Source organism: Mixophyes fleayi, chromosome 8 (assembly GCF_038048845.1).
Source record: "Mixophyes fleayi isolate aMixFle1 chromosome 8, aMixFle1.hap1, whole genome shotgun sequence".
In the NCBI taxonomy this organism is placed as follows: domain Eukaryota; kingdom Metazoa; phylum Chordata; class Amphibia; order Anura; family Limnodynastidae; genus Mixophyes; species Mixophyes fleayi.
The window spans coordinates 18,134,385-18,147,446 of record NC_134409.1 but is presented as its reverse complement, the minus strand read 5'-3'; the positions used below and the strand labels follow the sequence as shown (position 1 = coordinate 18,147,446).

Here is a 13,062-nt window from a genome sequence, read left to right as displayed (position 1 = left end):
TCGCCCACATCCGCGTTGGCACACCCTCAGAACGCCCTTATTGTATATTGTATACGTTCATCCTCCCCTTCCCTCCCCCGTTCCGCTGATCAAGTCGTAGACCGTAGTGTCATTTGCGTTCACATATAAATTGCATGTAATTGTGGTGATTGGCGTAAAGTCTATGTCTGAGCATGCGCAGATCGATTTCATTTCATGCAAGGTACGGCACGCAAAGCGGCTTGTGTCCAAAGATGAATCGGGCCCAATACGTCTACCTTTCTCTCATACCTCTACAATAGGTTCCCTCATCTTGTGATGAGGGAATTTTTTTTCTAAGCAGTCAGAGTATGAATGACATCCTTTCAAACTTGCTGTGCAGCAATGCACTGTGAGATTGTGATTGGAGGATCCATATATAGGGCAGGACCAGTGATGTCACATGTCTGCATTGTCAGCATTTTCACCTCTATAACATCTTGTCAGGGCACTGTGCTAACGATGTGGGAGAAGCTTCAGCCGTCTGTAGATTTCATTTTATTAAAGTTATATGTTGCTATGTGTTATTTCACATATACGAATAGCCTCCACCATGGAATTTTAAAGCAAATACTTTTATTTCTAGACATGTTACACTGGGGTTTGAGAACCCATAGTTAAAGGGTTTGAGTTCTGAGATGTTGATATGTGCATGGGCATGGTCCTGATTCATTAATGAAAGTAAATAATTAAATAAAAAATAGTAACTTTGCACCTTGGCAAAATTATATTGCATTGGAGTGGGAGGTAAATTTAATATGTGATGGCATATTTATAGTTGGGATAGGGCATGTCCGAGATAAACTTTAAATTTCAGTTTAAAGATAAAGCTATCAAGTATTTTGTGTGCTACATGAAAAACAGCCAGTATTTAACTTATGTGAAAAAATAATAAACTTATTTGAATCCCTTCCATTGTAACATGGTTTGTCCATCAGAAGACGTACTCCTTTTTTTTTGCCTTACTTTCCAGGCCCATTGTCTTTCACTGAGGGGGGCTACACTCAATTTAATGAACGGCGCAGTCCTATTCAATGCATCAAAGACACTTCAAAATGATGCTTTATTAGGTGCTTGTAGAATATTTTCCATGCACTTTTATACTGTAAATACATCAAGGGGGATTGTTTAGACTAAGGAAAGTAAATAGATGACAATGTAACATCCTTCTTTTAAGGTCAATGCCACATTCATTTTAAAGTAATTGCACCATGGAATGGATCTATCAAATCTCTCCACTAGATGGCAGTATTTTCTCTCCAATCCAGTTCTTTCATAGAGCTAGTTTATAACAAAGACCTGCCTGCAGTTATTTGTATCCTCTCATCCGGTAACCCGAAATATTTAGTTATTTGTGACTTTTCCTTCAACAGCCCACTCACTAATGGAAACACCTGGCAACAACCAAATCCAAGTATACAGGAAGCTTCCAATATGCTACTTGAGAGTTCACAAACATATGAACACTAATCACAATACAATTATGTAATATTCAATACATATTGTAATTCAGGTTAATACTCACATTCATGGCTTTTACTGTAAAATACACTCGGTACTCGACTACTAAAGTATATCTACCTAATAGCGAGTAGCTCTCCCATCTTCCCTCAGAACAGCCCCAATGTATTATTTTTATCCTGTATTTATAAGTGCCAACATGTTACACAGTAGATTGAGAGTGTCACAATGCAATGACATGAAATAGAAGGTTAAGATGGCCCTACCCAAACCAGCTTACAATGTAAGAGATGGAGGTTAAACAATGAGTATATAAGATAGTGGACTAATGCCCGTGGAATCCTAACTCAAAAGCAGTATGTGCCACCAATATTAAAGCAGCCATGGGTGGCTAGCACTTTATTGGGGCATGGAAATTACCGGATACTGGCCCATGCCAACTCCAATGTGTCCAATAGCTCATTCTAACTGATCCCACAGATGCTGGATTGGATTGATATCTGGTGAATGGGGAGGCCAAGATGAATTTTTTTTATCATGTTCCTGGAATCATAGCAGGACTTCCCTAGCATTTTGGCATGGAGGAATCCCTTTGGCAGATGGGTACACTGTTACCATGAAGGTATGGACCTGATCGGCATCAATGCCTTTGGTACATCGATACACTGGTTGGCAATAAACTCTTTGGAAGATGGGTACACTGTTACCATGAAGGTATTGACCTGATCGGCAACAATGCCTTTGGTAGATCAGTACACTGGTTGGCAATAAACTCTTTGATAGGTACACTGCTGCTATGAAGGTATGGACCTTATCACACTGTTCACATATCCTGTGGCATTCAAATGGTCTTATACTCATACCAGGCACCCCAATGTGCGCCACGAAAACACACACACACACACACCACAATAGATCCATAAACTCATCATTTTCTCTACATCCTGGTTCACTAATTATTGTTACTATTATTATAGTGTTATTTATATAGCACCAATCATTTTGCGCTGCGCTGTACAGAGAATATGTAGTCCATCAGTTCCTGCCACTTTGGAGCTTAAATTCTAAATTCCCTAAAACACACAGACTATGGTCCATTTGATCAGAAACCAATTGAGATACCAGTATTTTTTCGGACTGTGGGAGGAAAACGGAGCACCTAGAGGAAACCCCACGCAAACACAGGGAGAAGATATAAACACCACACAGATAGTGCTCTGGTTGGAATCAAACCCATGACCCCAGCACAACCATTAGACAACAGAAACCAAAATTAGTCAGAGCACGCAGATGTTCCAGTCCTCCAGTGCTTATGTTCCTTAGCCAGTTTCAACCGCACCTCAGCTGTAATACCCCGTAAGTGATACAATGAGCTGTACGCACTGATACTTCGCCCAGTGACCATAACACAAAATCTGTTGGTACCTGCCTCTTTACGTACTATAACCTGCACATATGATGCCGTCCTTAACTGAACAGCCAATGAAAATATAGGAGCTAAGCGTATAATACATTACTATTGCTTGGACATGCTCGCATGAGCTACAACGCGTAAATACACCACAATGTACATCGTACAGGGCTGTACTTACATATATTTATCCACAAGATATGGCCGAGAGAAGTGCTTTAAAGAAGGGGAATAAAAACCATTTTGATGTTTTACATTTCACCCAGTTAAAAGAAGGACAGGGGGACTGTCTGCGGTAAATAGCCTATTCTATAAATATTTTGGGAACTTAGACAAACCCACTAATACTCTTGGGTAAAAGTTTTGGACTTGGAGACCAGTAACATGATTCTAAGATGGTTGAATGGATAAGATCTTGGTTGCAGGATAGAAAACAGAGAGTTGTAGTAAATGGATGTATTCATAGGAGGGAAAGGTTACCAGTGAAGTACCCAGAGCCGTAACTTAAAACCTTAGCGCCTGGGGTCGAGAAGCAAAACTGTCGCCCCTTTAGACCTCAATTTTAACCAAATGAACCTAAAATATTCATTAACTGCACCCCCCCTTTGTGTTGCTCCTCTCGCACAGCTATAGTAACGGCCCTGGAAGTACCCATTGGACCAGTGCTTTTTAATATCTTTATTGGTGACATTGCAAATGGTATTGAAGGGAATGTATTCCTTTTTGCAGATGACACAAAGATATGCAACAGGGTAGACACACCAGGAGGGGTAAAACAAATGATTGATGATCTAGGTAGACTAGAGGAATGGCCAAGAGAGTAGCAACTAGTTTAATGCTAAAAAATTTGCACTTGGAAATCAAAAAACCCAATGGCTATAGTATTAACGGCACTTTAATGGAAACTACTGAACAGGAAAGGGATATAGGAGTCACTATTTCAGGTGACTTAAAGGCAGGTAAGCAATGTAGCAAAGCAATGAGGAAGGCAAGTCAGATGCTTGGTTGCATAGGGAGAGGAATCAGTAGCAGAAAGAAAGAAGTGATAATAACACTATAGGTCATTGGTACGGCCTCATCTAAAATACTGTGTTCAGTTCTGGAGGCCATATCTCCAGAAGGATATAAATACATTAGAGACTGTACAAAGAAGGGCAACTAAAATGATGCATGGCCTACAGCACAAAACTTCTAAAAGATCTTAATATGTATAGTTTGGAGCAGAGAATATGATGGAAACTTTCAAATATATCAAGGGTTCTAACAAGGTACAGGAGGGAAACATTCTACAAAGGAAGAGAAGTATTAGAACACGAGGACATGCCCTGATACTGGAGGGAAGTAGGTTCAGAGGAAATGTAAGAAAAAACTACTTCATGGAAAGAGTAGTGGATAAGTGGAATAGCCTCCCATTAGAGGTAGTAGAGGCTAATATAGAGGCTAATACAGTAGAGCAATTTAAACATGTTTGGGATAGACATAAGGATATCCTTACAAAGAACTAAGGATCAAATAGGGTTTGAGGTTACCCTAGGTTAAAAAATTGGCAGACAAGATGGGCCAAGTGGGTCTTATCTGCTGTCATGTTTATATGTTAAATTGCATCTATCAGACACAAGTAATAGTTTTGTATTTGATGAATTGAACCTTTTTAAAATTCTTACGGATTGAAAACTAAAACATGTTAGTATATACTTGGTCATTCGTATGGACTGGTGATCCACAGTGTGGCTGGAAGCCTATAGGACAAAAGGGTTTATTCTAAAGACGTAATTGCAGATGTCTTACAGCACAGAATTCTCAGAATATTCTATAAATTACTATAATTCAATTCTGTATTTGCCATGTTCAGTCTGCTCTTAGGACATGTGATTGGGATACGACAGAAGACATATTGTGATCTAGTTTGGAGCGACGTGTAGTTAATACTTAGTGAGCCACATGGGTGCATGTGTTTCCTATCAAGCAATGAAAAGCAAACCCTTTCTGTGTCTCTAGAGGCCATCACTTCATTAAGTTTAATTAAATTAATTTAATTTCCAAACAATAAATCTGGTTCATTGAAAATAAAATGGATTGGGTTAGATCTCTACTCGTTGATGTCATCAATTTGAGGTAATAGTATAATAGTTTCCCTGGCGGCAGGGAAATTCTACGAATTAGGGCATCATGGCTCGAGACTTAACCTCACTTTTTGGTTTATAAATGTAAAAGTGTTAACAGATTGTACTGTTCTGTATTATTTACAAAAGTACATTTGGCCAAAATGTTAGAGTTAAATTTCCTGACAAGAAAATGAAAATGCTGTTATTAAAACTTCAGGGGCGCAACATATATTCGTGTCCTTGTAGGAAGATTTAGATGCCAGCTAGGCAACCCAGACAAGTGCCTAGTTCATGGAGATGTCGGGAACCTTGCATTGTGGAAGCAGTTCTGAAACCAACCATATTATAACCTGCTTTAAATGTCTTCAATGTTAGATACTTTCCACACTCTAGGCCCAGAATTAATTTCTGAGCCACATAAACCAGACACTTGCTAAGGGGACTGTTTTTGCTACCCAAGACTGTCCACAGGCTTGAACAGGGGGGGTCTATATATGGAGACGTGTGGCACCAGTGTTTGCTACTTCATTGCCTATATAAACCAGATTCTGGCTGGATAGTATTAAGATATCTAGCAGCTAAGGGGGTCTATCAGGCCCCTGAAAAGCCAGGCTCCATGTAACTGCCAACCATTCTCCGTCAGGGACAGAGATGAATTAAGGCTTTGGGGGGTCCAGAGCACTTAATACTGTGTGTGCACTATTGTTAGGTGCATGCAGCTCTGCCGTCACAAGCAGTACAGTGTGAGGTGGAACATACCTCCCAAATGTCCTTGTAGTCAGACCAAATCCTGACTAAGCGAATCAGTCACCCAAATGCGGGACTGCCCCACCAGATTCAGGACAGTTGGCAGACTGACCTCCTCTCTCCTACCCGTTCTTGTCACTTTCAACACCTGTGGCTACTGGTATCTTTAGTTCAGTTGCTGCTTGTCTGGATACTGGAATGTTGGATGCCCTATTTGGAAAAAAAATGGGTAAATAAAATGTAGAAAACTCCAACCAACCCCGGTGTTAAATCAATAGCGCCCACATTTAATAATCAGGCCTCCCTCTAGCCCCAACATTAGAATAATAGTATTCACATTTGATAAAGAAACATATGTCCCTCTCTCCCAGCAGCCCCAGCAATAAATGAATAACATTTACGTTTAATAAATATAACCATTTCCCACAACCATCTCCGGCATTAAATAATTCATATTCATATTTAATAAATAGCCCTCCTCCCCAACCTCAGCCCTAGATTCAAATAATGGCCCCAAACCACCCCAGCTTTAAATGAAAGGTCCCATCACCTCACCTTAAATTAAATAGCCCCATCACCCCACAAATACATTAATAGCACCCAGCATTAGATAATTAGCCCTGACCCACAGTGTACCATTAAATTAATAGCCTACCTCTTGCACAAATTAAAGAAGAGACCCGCACCCTGGAACATACCTCTGGCGCCCCTCATTATCCGGCTCTGGCCAGGGGGAAAGCACCTCTGTTATTAGGTTTGTATTTCTACCAATTTCATACCTGCCAAAATTCTGGCCGAACTAGGACAGAACTCACAAATAGAGACTGTCCCACCTAAATAGAGACAGTTGGGAGGCATGCAGTTGGCTGTTGTTCTTGACATTTGTTTTGATCCATTTTGGTCCTGATGTTTTCTTGGCAATTATGATTCTGTTCTTATACATACTGCTGACCTCAGCTTGTTTTATCAACAACTAAAGTCTGACGTTTCTTTAGGATTATGATATCTTAGTGCTGTGACCCCCTTGGTTGAGACAGTTGCTGATGGTATTTCCTCTAAGCATAGGGTAAAGAGTCACCTAAATTTCAAACACTTCTAAACCTCGCACTTGTGCCTGACATAAACATTTTGGCTGTCAGGTCTCATAGTGAATCCAACAACTGATGTAACGCAGATAAAGTATAATTAGCAGCGGGAAGTGACTTTTTTTTTCGGTCTGGAAATTGCATCTTGAGGCAGCTGTTGGCAATAAAAGATCTACGACGCTATAGAAACCAATGTGACTATATAAGAATGTATTTGAATTGCTAAAACTAGAATATATAATTATGTAAAATGGGAATGGACAAAATTAGCAGAAGATGGGTTGCAAGTCTAAATTACAGAAATGGTCTAATTGTTTCTCCGGATGCTTCCTGGAAATCAGTAAAGGAAGGGGCACGCCATGGCAGAAAAAATTGTTAAAAAAATATACTTTACTATAGCATAATGAAAAATGAAACAGGGTAATAGTTATGGAGAGAAAATAGGAAAATATAAAAGAAAAAGATTAATGATGTAAATGAAACAACACCTGTATTTGGTTAGTATAGGGTTATCCCTCATAAATGGCTGCCACACTGTTTGCCAACCACTTGGATTATGGTAGGGTGGCATGGTACCCGTGACCTGATAGCTTCTACTGGCACACCCCCTACCCATTGTATTTTAGTCAATAAAGGCTGTGGCACGTTCTGTGTGGTGTATTGTGGTTTTTTGTGCCAAGGGGAAGAGGTACATACACGCTCTATAGTCATGAAAAATCAGACAACATAGGTTTGTTAGCTTTAGGAAAAAAAGTACCTTAAAAATGATATCATTATTACTATGTGCAAATATAGATAATACAAAGATTTATCTAATTATTATTTCATACCCAGGTCTTTCCATGTGACAAGGGGGTTTCCACAGTGACTGAACGAAAGATGTTTTACTACAAACAGAGAAAGGGTATTTTTACTGTTAGGGTAGTCAGTTCATGGGGATAGATTTATCAAACATTCTAAGAAGGAAAAGTGGAGCTGTTGCCCATAGCAACCAATCAGATTCTAGCTATCATTTATCTAGTGCATTCTAGAGAATGATAGCTAGAATCTGATTGATTGCTATGGGCAACATCTCTTTTTCGAAGGTTTGATAAATCTACCCTGTGGAGTTCTCTACCAAGGGAATGAAGACATGTAAATCAGCTGGATGTTTTCCTTAGAAGAATTGGCATCTGTAGCTATAATTAGTTAATAGTGTAATTGGGGTCAGTCATCCAGGGAATTAATCCAATAGCCATTTATGAAGTCAACAAGGTGTCCCTCCACCCCCGTGAGGATAACTTGGCAGCCGTCTTACTGGGCCTGTACTGCTACAAATACACTAAGGGCTAGATTTACTAAGCTGCGGGTTTGAAAAAGTGGGGATGTTGCCTATAGCAACCAATCAGATTCTAGCTTTCATTTATTTAGTACCTTCTACAAAATGATAGCTAGAATCTGATTGGTTGCTATAGGCAACATCCCCACTTTTTCAAACCTGCAGCTTAGTAAATCTAGCCCTAAGTATTCTTACTTCAGCAAAGCAATCTTTCCTTTACCTGGTCCGCTGATGTCTCTTAAATGAAGCAGTGCTGAATTGTTGTAGTGAATAAGAGAAGAATGTGACTAAACGAGTATCACTTCAAATTCACTTGAGACAGGTCATTTGGATTCTCCAGCAAATAAGTGGATATGTTAACTTTATTGTGTGCTTTATTACCACGAAAGCAAGTAGTCATAGTAGTAATAATAATAATACACGTTATGTTAATCTGTGTATAAAATCTTGTAATTAATATCTATATAAACAATGAGTTCTCATTGGATTGTTTATAACCGGTGGGTTCTGCTGTCATCACTTCAGTGTTTAGGAAAACTTGTGTATAATAAGGAATAATGCACCAATAAGCTGTAAATTATTACAGATATTAGAAGTCACCTCGGATTACTGTGACCTGTACCGCGACCTTAGGCTTTTATATTGTGACTTCTAATATCCTCATACTTTCCAGCAGGTACACCATGTTCATGTGGGATTTACACCAGATTGCAAGTGTCAATAACAGCAAAGCCGGAGCCGTCATCCTTTCGAATTACCCCAAGAAAGACTTTAACAGGATTTCTTGGCAATTTGTGACCCAGACGTTAAATTCGGCCTCACAGGCGATTTCCTTATGGGTATAAAAGCTCTTAACACCTCTACTGTAATCAGAATTCTGATTAATGGTTCTTCTTCAAATTTACTCAATATCCACAATGGTACACGGCAGAGCTGCCCGCTGTCTCCATTAATGTTTGAATGGCTGGCAGCCATGATTAGAGCAAGACGTTCAGCATGACCGTGGAAGACTGTAACTTAAAATTTCCTTCCTTGCAGATGACATATTCTCACCCAACAACCAATAACAGTCCCCAACCTATACAAACTTATGGATGATTACGGCAGAGTCTAAGGCTGGGTACACTCTACAGGTGTTTTAGCCGATTATCGGACCAATCACATGATAAACGACCGTCCGGTTGGATATCGCATTAGTGTGCACGCTCCAACCATGAGCGATTATCGTTCCAAACCCCATCCTGTAGTTTCATTTGATTTTGAAACCGGACTAAATCTCTTGTTCAACGATAGAACGACGTCGTTCCAATCCTGCAGTGTGTACGCACTCAGGACCGGCAGTGTCCATAGACCTCTATGGAGTGTGCAGAGTCACAAACAGCCGATGGTTATGACAGATGAAGAGCACAGATCTGAAGGTAAATCATGCAAAATGTGTATAGTGTGTAAACATTGATTGGGACTTTTTCTTTTTTTTTTTTTCAGTTGTTGGTAAAATTGATAATGATATCGCATCGGGAGAAATTTTCTGTAGTGTGTACCGAGTGTAAGAATATAAGATAAACTTCTCAAAATAATTACCTCTGGTGCATCACATTTACCCATCCGTCAATCCTCCAACCTTAATTGGAAGCCTAAAAAGATAAAATTGATTAGCTCATCAATATCTCCTCTTCCCTTTATTCCCCTTTCTCTTCTTCTTAGAACCAATCTTCTGACCTCTTCCCACCAACACCCACTATGAAAATATTTTCTGTCCCGTGGAAAATCCCCCTTCCGTCTTCCCATCCTCACCCCACCCTTGATTTTATTATTTTTCATTTTCCTTATTGTTTGTATACATGTTAATTACATCCTACAGAATGTGAACCTTGAACCCTACATTCCCATTGTTTGTATCCATCACTTGTGTCCGTTTAAAATAAAAAAGGTTAAAATGATTTACAGCAGGGAGAGCATTATCCCATATATAACCAATATAGGACTATGGATCACAAAAACCACATTTTGGATGGAGTCCCTGTTCCTGGCACCTTCCAGGTGGAAAAATAAAGTGTGAGGCAACCAGGGTCTAATTGAATTGCCCCCTATATATTGGAACGTTGCAGTGTAGTATGAGATATTATAATATAATGTCACAACAAGAGATCAATGGTTGCACAAACATAGTGAGAAATCATTGTTGCAGTGTGCCGTGAGCTATAAGGACAGGCATCCTGAAATGTATAGGAGCCAAGGACATTACCTTTGATATACAACAAAAGGTAGGAGATAAAGGGATGTTTACAGAGTATAATGTAATTATTGGAACCTATATGGGGAATGGATGACACGTTCCACTTGACTTTCCATTTAATATCTAGGTTTTCTTTTTGTATAAAAGAGAATGGAGGAAATGCAATGTTTCATTTTGCTGAAAGTACATATTGCTGTGACTAATAGGATAGGAATGATGTGGAACAAATCAGAACATTCTATTTTTATACTAATGTGGTCCCAAAATGTTTTATGCTTACTTTGGTTCTTGGCTTTATTTTTTCTGGAAGGGGAACGTCTGTGCAGTTTGAGGACACGAGCGAAAAAACGTCCCGCAATGGAAAGAGCTTGATTCCTACTCCAGGTATTTTCTAGTCGTCAGCATTAAAGTGCGGATCAGACATCTACTGAGCTTAATGTTTCTAAAAAAAGAATAGAATGAGACTGACATTCAACATTCAGCCTTTATTGTTTTTTAGCTATGCGGCTATGTTGAGAACTATTAACATTCCTGATGGAAAACATAAAGCGAGCCTATGAAGCCAGCCAATGCTTCTGTGTCTATGCGCCTTCTGTCGCTGACACTCCTGAGTACTTTGTGTTGACAGGTTCAGATAACGAGCTAAAACAGCATTCATATTGTACAAAGTCATAGAGGCCGACATTCCCTAATTTCCATTGTCGCTCCTAGTTTTTTAAAATTTAGTCCCAGAAGGACTTTGCCCCTGAAAAAATATCATCATCACCATTTATAGCGCCACTGATTCTGCAGCGTTGTACAGAGAACTCATTCACATCAGTCCCTGCCCCATTGGAGCTTACAGTCTAAATTCCCTAATATACATACACAGACAGAGAGAGACAGACTAGGTTCAATTTTTTTGGGGGACGGGAATTGAGCTCATGACCCCAGCGCTGTGAGGCAGAAGTGCTAACCACTTAGCCACCATGCTGCCCTATATACTTGTAATCTGAACATCATCATCATTTATTTATATAGTGCCACTAATTCCGCAGCGCTGTACAGAGAACTTATTCACATCAATCCCTGCCCCATTGGGGCTTACAGTCTAAATTCCCTACTATAGACGCACACTCACAAACAGACAGAGAGGGAGACAGACAGACAGAGAGGTAGACAGACAGAGACTAGGGTCAATTTTGAGAGCAGCCAATTAACCTACCAGTTTGTTTTTGGAGTGTGGGAGGAAACCGGAGCACCCGGAGGAAACCCACGCAAACACAGGGAGAACATACAAACTCCACACAGATAAGGCCATGAACATTTGCACTGTACCACTTCCGTTAACGTGTGAAATTCTCAGTATTTTCTGTGTGCCACATAGGTTTTAGTTTGTTGGTCATTCTTGATAATGAAACCTTTTCGGCCACTCACAAGTCTCCTGATGCCTCAGACTATAATAAGTTGTAAGTGTTGACGTGTACCTTCTTGGCTGATTCCCTAATAGTCTTCATGTGTCCATCGTGAGACCCCATTGTAGTAATGTGTACAAGATGTTTAGTAAAAAAATCGGGTGCCAGCTGTTTTATTCAACTGGGAGAATATTAGAACACATCAACTTTTAATCTAGAGAGTCCTAGCCGAATATGAGAAGAGGGGCAGGAGAAGGTCAGTTCATACAGCAAAGAAAGCAACATTTGGAACCATTTTTTATGACTACTGCAAAGAACAAGCTAATTTCTTTTCTTGTGCACTTTAGAAAATGAAAGCAATCATTTGATTGGTTACCATGGGCAACACCGCTATTTTTCTTTTGTAATAAATGGTATAAATTTGCCCCATAGACAGCTGTGTTCGGCTTATAAAATAGACATTTTACAAATGGATTGAATCTATTTATTAATAACAATAGCAGGTAACTAACTAAGGGCCTGATTCATCACAGCACGCATACTGAGTGCAAACAAACCTTCTGCGCATTGACCAAGGAACGGATCTCAAGATATGTGCGCTGATGAATTCGGGTGTAGACGCTGCAAGATTAATGTCACCAGTTAATAATATAGGAAATAATGATAAAACAGTTGAAAAAAAAGTCTCTCCCCCCATGAAATACATTTAATAGAATGTTGTTAATGTCTACTGAACATAAAATAGATTTTTACAGTTGCTTCTGATTGCAAGTACACGTTATCAGGGCCGTCTTTCCGACTGGGCACGATAGGCAGGTACTCGGGGGCCCAGCAGGCAAGGGGGCTCCAGGCAGGACTCTCAATGAAAATAAAAAATCCTGTAAAAAACAAAAACTTACCTTTTGTGGTCAGGTCAGGTGGCGATCCATCTCCCTCCCTGGTCCCCTCTTCCGTGCTGCGCTCGCAGTGAATGTTGGGCATGATGGCGAGCGCAGCACAGAGGAGCGCAGAACGGAGAACAGCGACAGCAACTCAGCGAGGACTCAGATAAAAGAAGAGAAGGGGATCGGACTCGGAGAACAAGGCGAGGGGGATTTGATTCTCTAGCTGAAGGGACGCTGAGTAAGCACATGTATATATATATATATATATATATATATATATATATATATATATATATGGTGGGCCCCGGTGCACTGCTTTGCCTGGGGGCCCATAATGTTGTTAAGATAGGAGGACTTAGACTAGCCCTGTAGCTGGAGCAAGAGGAACGGCAGAAAAACAAGT

The 13,062-nt window shown here is 40.0% G+C and overlaps 1 long non-coding RNA gene across 1 annotated transcript in view; it reads right to left on the bottom strand.

Annotated features, from left to right (window-relative positions):
- Positions 1-10,887, bottom strand: part of LOC142098991 (uncharacterized) — a 61,643-nt gene extending 50,756 nt beyond the window's left edge. The window contains exons 1-2 of the long non-coding RNA XR_012678461.1: positions 10,662-10,887; positions 9,727-9,779 (exon numbers count right to left, since the gene is read on the bottom strand). This is a non-coding gene — a long non-coding RNA (uncharacterized LOC142098991). The remainder of the gene's footprint in view (positions 1-9,726; positions 9,780-10,661) is intronic.
- Positions 10,888-13,062: the final 2,175 nt, after the last annotated feature.